Here is a 7083-nt window from a genome sequence, read left to right as displayed (position 1 = left end):
CACAGCCCAAACTTCACAGTCATGCCTAGCCAAACGGGAATAGTGAAATGTGATTGGTTGATGCTTCACTGTATCTTAATACTTATTACTACTATCTTATGGTTTATTTGTACACACGCAGCGACAGGTGTCAGGCGTCAGAAGCATAGCTCCATGTTACTGGCTTCCATTCCATCATGCCAAATATAAGAAAGAGCGTATCCCACTTCCTGTGCTGCTGAAGGGAAAGATGGGGTGGGGTGGGGGGCAGCAGCCAAGTCATTTCACCATTTTTTTAAAAACCGTGTGTGTACACGTGATCTGGGCCCATAGAGAGAGAGGGAGAGAGAGAGAGAGAGAGAGAGAGAGAGAGAGGGAGGGGGGGTCAGGTAGGCTTCATCTTTTAATAAGTCGCCCACACCCTTTCCAACATTCAACGACCTGACACACTCTCCGTTAGAATTTTGGAGGACTTAGATGCAAAGGGTCGAGATGGCTTCAGTAAGTTCAGTAAATATGTTGATTTATTTTAACCAAGTCTCTTCACGAAAGTAAACGTTTCACTGTCTACATATGAATCAAATATCTTATTTGTTTGAACACTTGTAATACCTATAGAGCAAAATGAGCTGACGATATCTACAGTGTTATAAATATTTGTTACATTTGTTTCTGACATACAGTCACTTCTTATTCTAGCCTATTTGCTACTTTTTGATTTAATCCGAATTTAAAGATTCAAAATATAGGCTACACTGTACTTTAAATATTTTATCTGAGTGCATTTTATGTATTATGTCAAGTCCTTTGCATTGCCTTTTTGCTTGTGCTACCTGTCCTCCGCATGTTAACATTTCTTCGGAGTGGCTCATACAGGGGAAGCCTTCAAAAAAAAAGCGCTGCAGAGGAATTCCGCTCATCTCACCCAGTGGCGTTATTTAAATTCGCCACTGTAACCAGTAGCCTGTCCAAATATTCTGTGTTACAGCCTGATAATAACACCGTAGAGGGGATCCAAGATCCCATGACACATCTCTCTCCCAGTGAGAGTCCTTCGTGGCTGCATCAGTTGGAGCTGCAGGTGAATTTCACCGGCGAGCCCCGAGAGAGGCGTCCGAGCAAAAGAAAGTTGGGAGAGCACCCTGACAGGTAGGTCTGACACCACTTCTCTACACATTAATTACACGTGTAAACACGTAAGATATCAGATATTTAAATAAATATGTTCTCCTGCATAAAAGGCCCCACCCGAAAAGACGAAAGCTCAACCCATAGGTTCATCAGCTGCTCTGAGGGGAACCTCTGTGATCGTTACATGTGAGTATTCATCTTTTAATAGGCCAAAAGTAACAGCAACAACTAACAAAAACAAAATTATAATGAAGACATATAAGACCTGCAGCCTAACTTTAGAGTCTGATGGCATTACTTCAATAGTATGAACCGTGTTTCTGACTGCGGTCAAGCCAGCAGAAGTTCGCGTTTGCTTGGTCAAATCAGCCGCACATTTTTTCAAGTGCGTAAATCTACTAACATTTATGGTATATTCGTGATGAAACTGCTCTGAAGAGCTACTGGTAATGGCTGTGGGGTAAGATTATTTTCCATAAGTAGTTTTGGATTCATACACTGCTGAACTAAGTACTTCCTAGACTACTTGCATGTATAATATGAAGTACTTTTACTGTGTACTTTTCGAGTAAACCTTGCTCAATAGAAAAAAATGTGCGGCTGATTTGACCAAGCGAACGCTGCTTGGCCGCAGTAGTGGAAAAGGGGTTACAATTAGTGAGTCAGAGATAGGTGCAGGGTGCGGTGATGAAAGGGATTTGACAAAAATAACTAATAAATAAAAACTCTTAACTGTAGGCTACATTTTAACAGATGATGAACAGCCTGGGATATCTTAAGAAAAGTTAGTGCAAGTTCAGCATTACTTCTCAGTTTTTTGACATTCAGTATCCAGTACGAGTACATTCTGAGTGGGTCTAACTTGTCATAACACTTGCCTTTTTTACGATCATTGATGGTGTGCCATCTGTACCCACTCCGACCCTGTCCAGCGCCCCAACAAGAGAGTTAAAAATGTCATTCGCGTCTGCACCAACTCAGGAAGTCCTCAGTGACTCAAAGTCATTGTACAACAACATCTGTAGTCCGTGTTACTTTGGCTGTCCATATCTCCAGCAAGATCCGACGGCTTCCCATTTATCTCGACGAAGAGAGAAAAACACAGATGATTATGTGTTTAAAAAAGGATTAAACTTCAATAAAGGTTTTTAGGAGATCACCTACGTGAAAGTCACCAGTGTCAAATGGCACGCCAAGCAGCCGATGAGTAATTGTGCCTGCTGCCCATATTTGGACCAGACCCGGCTGGGAGAGCCCCTATTTTAGCCTATTTTACCCCCTGTGGTAAAATAATTGTATTTTACGGAAACATTGGAAATGACTTTCCTGCAATGTTCACACTTTGCAGAGTTACCCAGCTGGGCCTTATGTTTAACACCCCAATTTAGATAAAGATGTGTGGTCATGACGAAAACTTAAAACTTAACTTACAATTACTTTTAACTTCAACTATTTTACTCCATTTAACTTAAAGTTATTAATTTATTCAAGTACATTATAATACACATTAGTAGAATATACTTACACAGTGGGGATCGTCACTTCCGGTAAGAATATTCCGTCACTTCCGGTTTCCGACTGTGTTACTGATAGCGTGTCTGCTCTCTACTTAGCTAATTTTGATATATTCTTTATTCCTGTGAATACTTATCCATTGTACACTTAAGCACACGCTAGTCTGTAGTTTGCTGTAGTCTGTTTTAAAGCGCCCTTGCTTTTTCGATCTTTTAGCAACCCACTGTTTTACATCTGTTGCTTTTGCTCCCCTGTTAGCTCTACAGCTAGTCGCGGTTAGCCATGGCTTCTCTCTCTCCTGCTCTGTCTTGCTCGGTGTGTCACATGTTTAGCTACTCCTCTGTCTCCTTTGACAGTACTGATACCGTTCGTTTGTAGCCTTGGAGGCCAGGCTTAGTGAGTTAGAAGCGCGGTTCTGCACCACGGAAAGCCAGTCAGCTCCAGTAATTAGCCAGCCCCATGTAGCCGGTGCGAGCCGACCTACAGCTAGTGCTAGCGTAGCTGCTAATCCCCCGGTGGTTCCTGAGCAGCCGGGAAACCAGGATCGCTGGGTAACTGCTAGAAGGAAGCATAGCAGCAAACAGAAGCCCACGGTTCACCACCAACCTCTTCATGTTTCTAACAGATTCTCCCCACTCAGCAACATACCTGCTGATAATCAGACTCTGATTATTTGCAGCTCCATAGTCAGAAACGTGAAATTAGCGACACCAGGGACCATAGTTAAATGTATTCCTGGGGCCAGAACGGGCGACATTGAGTCATAGCCTACTTAAAACTGCTGGATAAGGATACATGTAGATACAGTAAGATTATTATCCATGTTGGTGGAAATGACACCCGACTACGGCAGTCGGAGGTCACAAAAGTTAATGTTGAGTCGGTATGTACATTCGCTAAAACAATGTCGGACTGCGTAGTTTTCTCTGGGCCCCTGCCTAATTTGATTAGTGATGACATGTATAGCCGCATGTCGTCATTTAACCGCTGGTTGTTGAGGTGATGTCCAGATAATAATGTGGGCTTCATTGAAAATTGGCAGACTTTCTGGGGAAGACCTGGTCTGATTAGGAGAGACGGCATACATCCCACTTTGGATGGAGCTGCTCTCTTATCTAGCAACATGGCCGAATTTATTGACCCAAACCCATGACAACTCAGAGTCCAGACTAGGAGACAGAGCTGCAGTCTTACACGCTTCTCTGCGCTTCCATTAAAGCAGTTACCCACCCAATTACATATAGAAACGGTGTCTGTCCCCCGACCACCTAAACCAGTTAATTCAGCTTCAAATAGAGGAGCTATTCACAAAAATCTGATTAAAATTAATACCACTTCAGTAATGGATCAAAATAAGAGAGTTAAATGTGGACTCTTAAACACTAGATCTCTCTCCTCTAAAGATGTTTTAATTAATGACATAATATCAGATCATCATATTGACTTAGTCTGTCTCACTGAAACTTGGCTTGAATACACCAGCCTAAATGAATCCACACCCTCTAGTCATATTAATACTCACATTCCTTGAGATACCGGCCGAGGAGGTGGAGTTGCAGCCATTTTTAACTCAGACTTAATAATCAACCCCAGACCTAAACTTAGTTACAAATCATTCGAAAGTCTTGTTCTCAGTCTTTCTCATCCAGCCTGGAAAACTTTACAGCCAGTTTTATTTGTTGTAATATACCGTCCTCCTGGCCCGTATGCCCAATTTTTATCTGACTTCTCAGAGTTTTTATCAAATTTGGTCCTTAGTACTGATAAAGTAATCATAGTAGGTGACTTTAACATTCATGTGGATGTTGATAATGACAGCCAACACTGCATTTATTGCTTTATTGGATTCAATTGGCTTCTCTCAAAATGTGAATGAACCCACTCACTGTTATAACCACACCCTTGACCTTGTTTTGACATATGGTATTGAAGTTGAACATTTAATAGTTTTCCCTCATAATCCTTCTTTATCTGACCATTATTTAATAACGTTTGAATTCCTATTACTGGACTATAAGCCGTTAGGCAAACATGTTCTTACTAGATGTCTGTCTGATGGTGTCTTGAACCAGACAATTAAAGCAAACTTCACGAAAATTAGAAAGACTATGGCGTTCTACTAAATTAGAAGAATCTCACTTAGCCTGGCAAAACAGCCTTAAAGCATATAAGAAGGCCCTCCGTAATGCCAGAGTCGCCTACTACTCATCACTTATAGAGGAGAATAAAAACAGTCCAAGATTTCTTTTCAATACTTTGGCTAAACTGACAAAGAGCCACAATACTACTGATCCATGTATTCCTTTAACTCCCAGTAGTGATGACTTCATGAGTTTCTTTAATGATAAAATTGTAACCATTAGGGACAAAATCAATCAACTCCTGCCCTCAATAAACTCTGATTTATCTTCTAACACAGAAAACCTAGAAATTGCTGTTAAACCTGATACTTTAGACTGTTTCTCTCCAGTCGACCTTACAGAATTAACTTCAATGATTACTTCATCCAAACCATCAACTTGTCTCTTAGACCCGATTCCAACTAGGCTGCTCAAGGAAGTATTTCCCTCAGTTAGCACTTCCTTGTTAGATATGATTAATCTGTCTTTGGTGACAGGTTATGTACCACAGTCCTTTAAGGTAGCTGTAATTAAACCACTTCTTAAAAAGCCTACTCTTGATTCAGAGGTTCTAGCCAACTATAGGCCGATATCAAACCTTCCCTTTCTCTCTAAGATCCTCGAGAAAACAGTTGCTAATCAGCTGTGTAACTTTCTCCATAGTAACAGTTTATTTGAGAATTTTCAGTCTGGATTTAGAGCTCATCATAGCACAGAGACTGCACTGGTGAAAGTTACAAATGACCTTTTAACCTCATCAGACAATGGACTTCTCTCTGTTCTCATCCTGTTAGACCTTAGTGCTGCCTTTGATACTATTGATCATCAATTCCTGTTGCAGAGACTTGAACATTTAGTTGGCATTAAAGAAATAGCATTGAAATGGTTTAAATCATATTTATCTGATAGATTTCAGTTTGTAAATGTTAATGATAAATCCTCCATGCAAACAAAAGTTAGACATGGTGTTCCTCAAGGCTCAGTGCTTGGACCAATACTATTCTCCTTATATATGCCTCCTTTAGGAAACATTATCCGGAATCACTAAATTTTCATTGTTATGCAGACGATACTCAATTATATCTCTCAATAAAGCCAAATGAAACTAACCAATTATCTAAACTACAAACATGCATTAAGGATATAAAAGCCTGGATGACCTGTAACCTCCTGTTATTAAACTCAGAAAAAACTGAAGTTATTGTGCTTGGCCCTAAACACCTTAGAAATTCATTATCAAATGACATAACTACTCTGGATGGCATTACTCTGGCCTCCAGCACCACTGTAAGGAACCTAGGAGTTATATTTGATCAGGATCTGTCCTTTAATCCCCACATAAAACACATTTCAAGGACTGCCTTCTTTCATCTGCGTAATATTGCAAGAATTAGACATATCCTGTCTCAAAATGATGCTGAAAAACTAGTCCATGCATTTGTTACTTCTAGGCTGGACTACTGTAATTCATTATTATCAGGCTGTCCTAATAAGTCTCTAAAGACTCTCCAGCTGGTCCAGAATGCAGCTGCTCGTGTTCTGACAAAAACTAGAAAGAGAGATCACATTACTCCCATCTTGGCTTCACTGCATTGGCTTCCCGTAAAATTCAGAATAGAATTCAAAATCCTCCTCCTCACCTTCAAAGCTCTCAATGGTCAGGCTCCATCATATCTTAAAGAACTGATAGTACCTTATGTACCTACTAGAAGACTGAGCTCCCAGCATGCAGGTCTACTTGTAGTTCCTAGTACCTCTAAAAGTACAACAGGAGGCAGAGCCTTCAGCTATCAGGCGCCTCTCCTGTGGAACCACCTTCCAGATTTGGTCCGGGGGGCAGACACCCTCCCTACATTTAAGAGTAGGCTTAAAACTTTCCTTTTTGGTAAAGCTTATAGTTACTGTAGGGCTCTTTGAGCTCTTAACTTATGCTGCCATAGGCTTAGATTGCCGGGGGACCCCCATGATGCACTGAGCTCGTCTCTCCTCCTCCCTCTCTCTCTCTCTCTCTCTCTCTATCCATCTATATCCATTAACATTCATGTTCTATTAATTGCATTCAATAAGCTAAACTTCTTCCCCGGAGTTGTCTGTGCTTTCTGGTCTCACAGGTAATCTGGGCCTGTAGACGTCCGGATGACAGATTCCAGTCCCGGACCTTCAATGTGCTTCTCTCTCCTCTCCTCCTCTCTCTCCTCTCCTTCCTCTATCTCCTCTCCTTCCTCTATCTCCTCTCCTTCCTCTATCTCCTCTCTCCTTCCTCTATCTCCTCTCCTTCCTCTCCCTCCTCTCGCCTCCTCTCTCCTCCTCTCTGTCCACTCCTTCCTCTATCTCCTCT

General features: G+C 41.4%; 1 pseudogene; it reads left to right on the top strand.

The window, feature by feature from the left end:
- Window positions 1–471: 471 nt before the first annotated feature.
- On the top strand, window positions 472–3778 carry LOC128355254 (uncharacterized; annotated as a pseudogene).
- Window positions 3779–7083: the final 3305 nt, after the last annotated feature.

The sequence above is a fragment of the Scomber japonicus genome, chromosome 3, assembly GCF_027409825.1.
Source record: "Scomber japonicus isolate fScoJap1 chromosome 3, fScoJap1.pri, whole genome shotgun sequence".
In the NCBI taxonomy this organism is placed as follows: domain Eukaryota; kingdom Metazoa; phylum Chordata; class Actinopteri; order Scombriformes; family Scombridae; genus Scomber; species Scomber japonicus.
The sequence above is the reverse complement of the archived record's forward strand: the minus strand, read 5'-3'. Positions and strand labels throughout refer to the sequence as shown.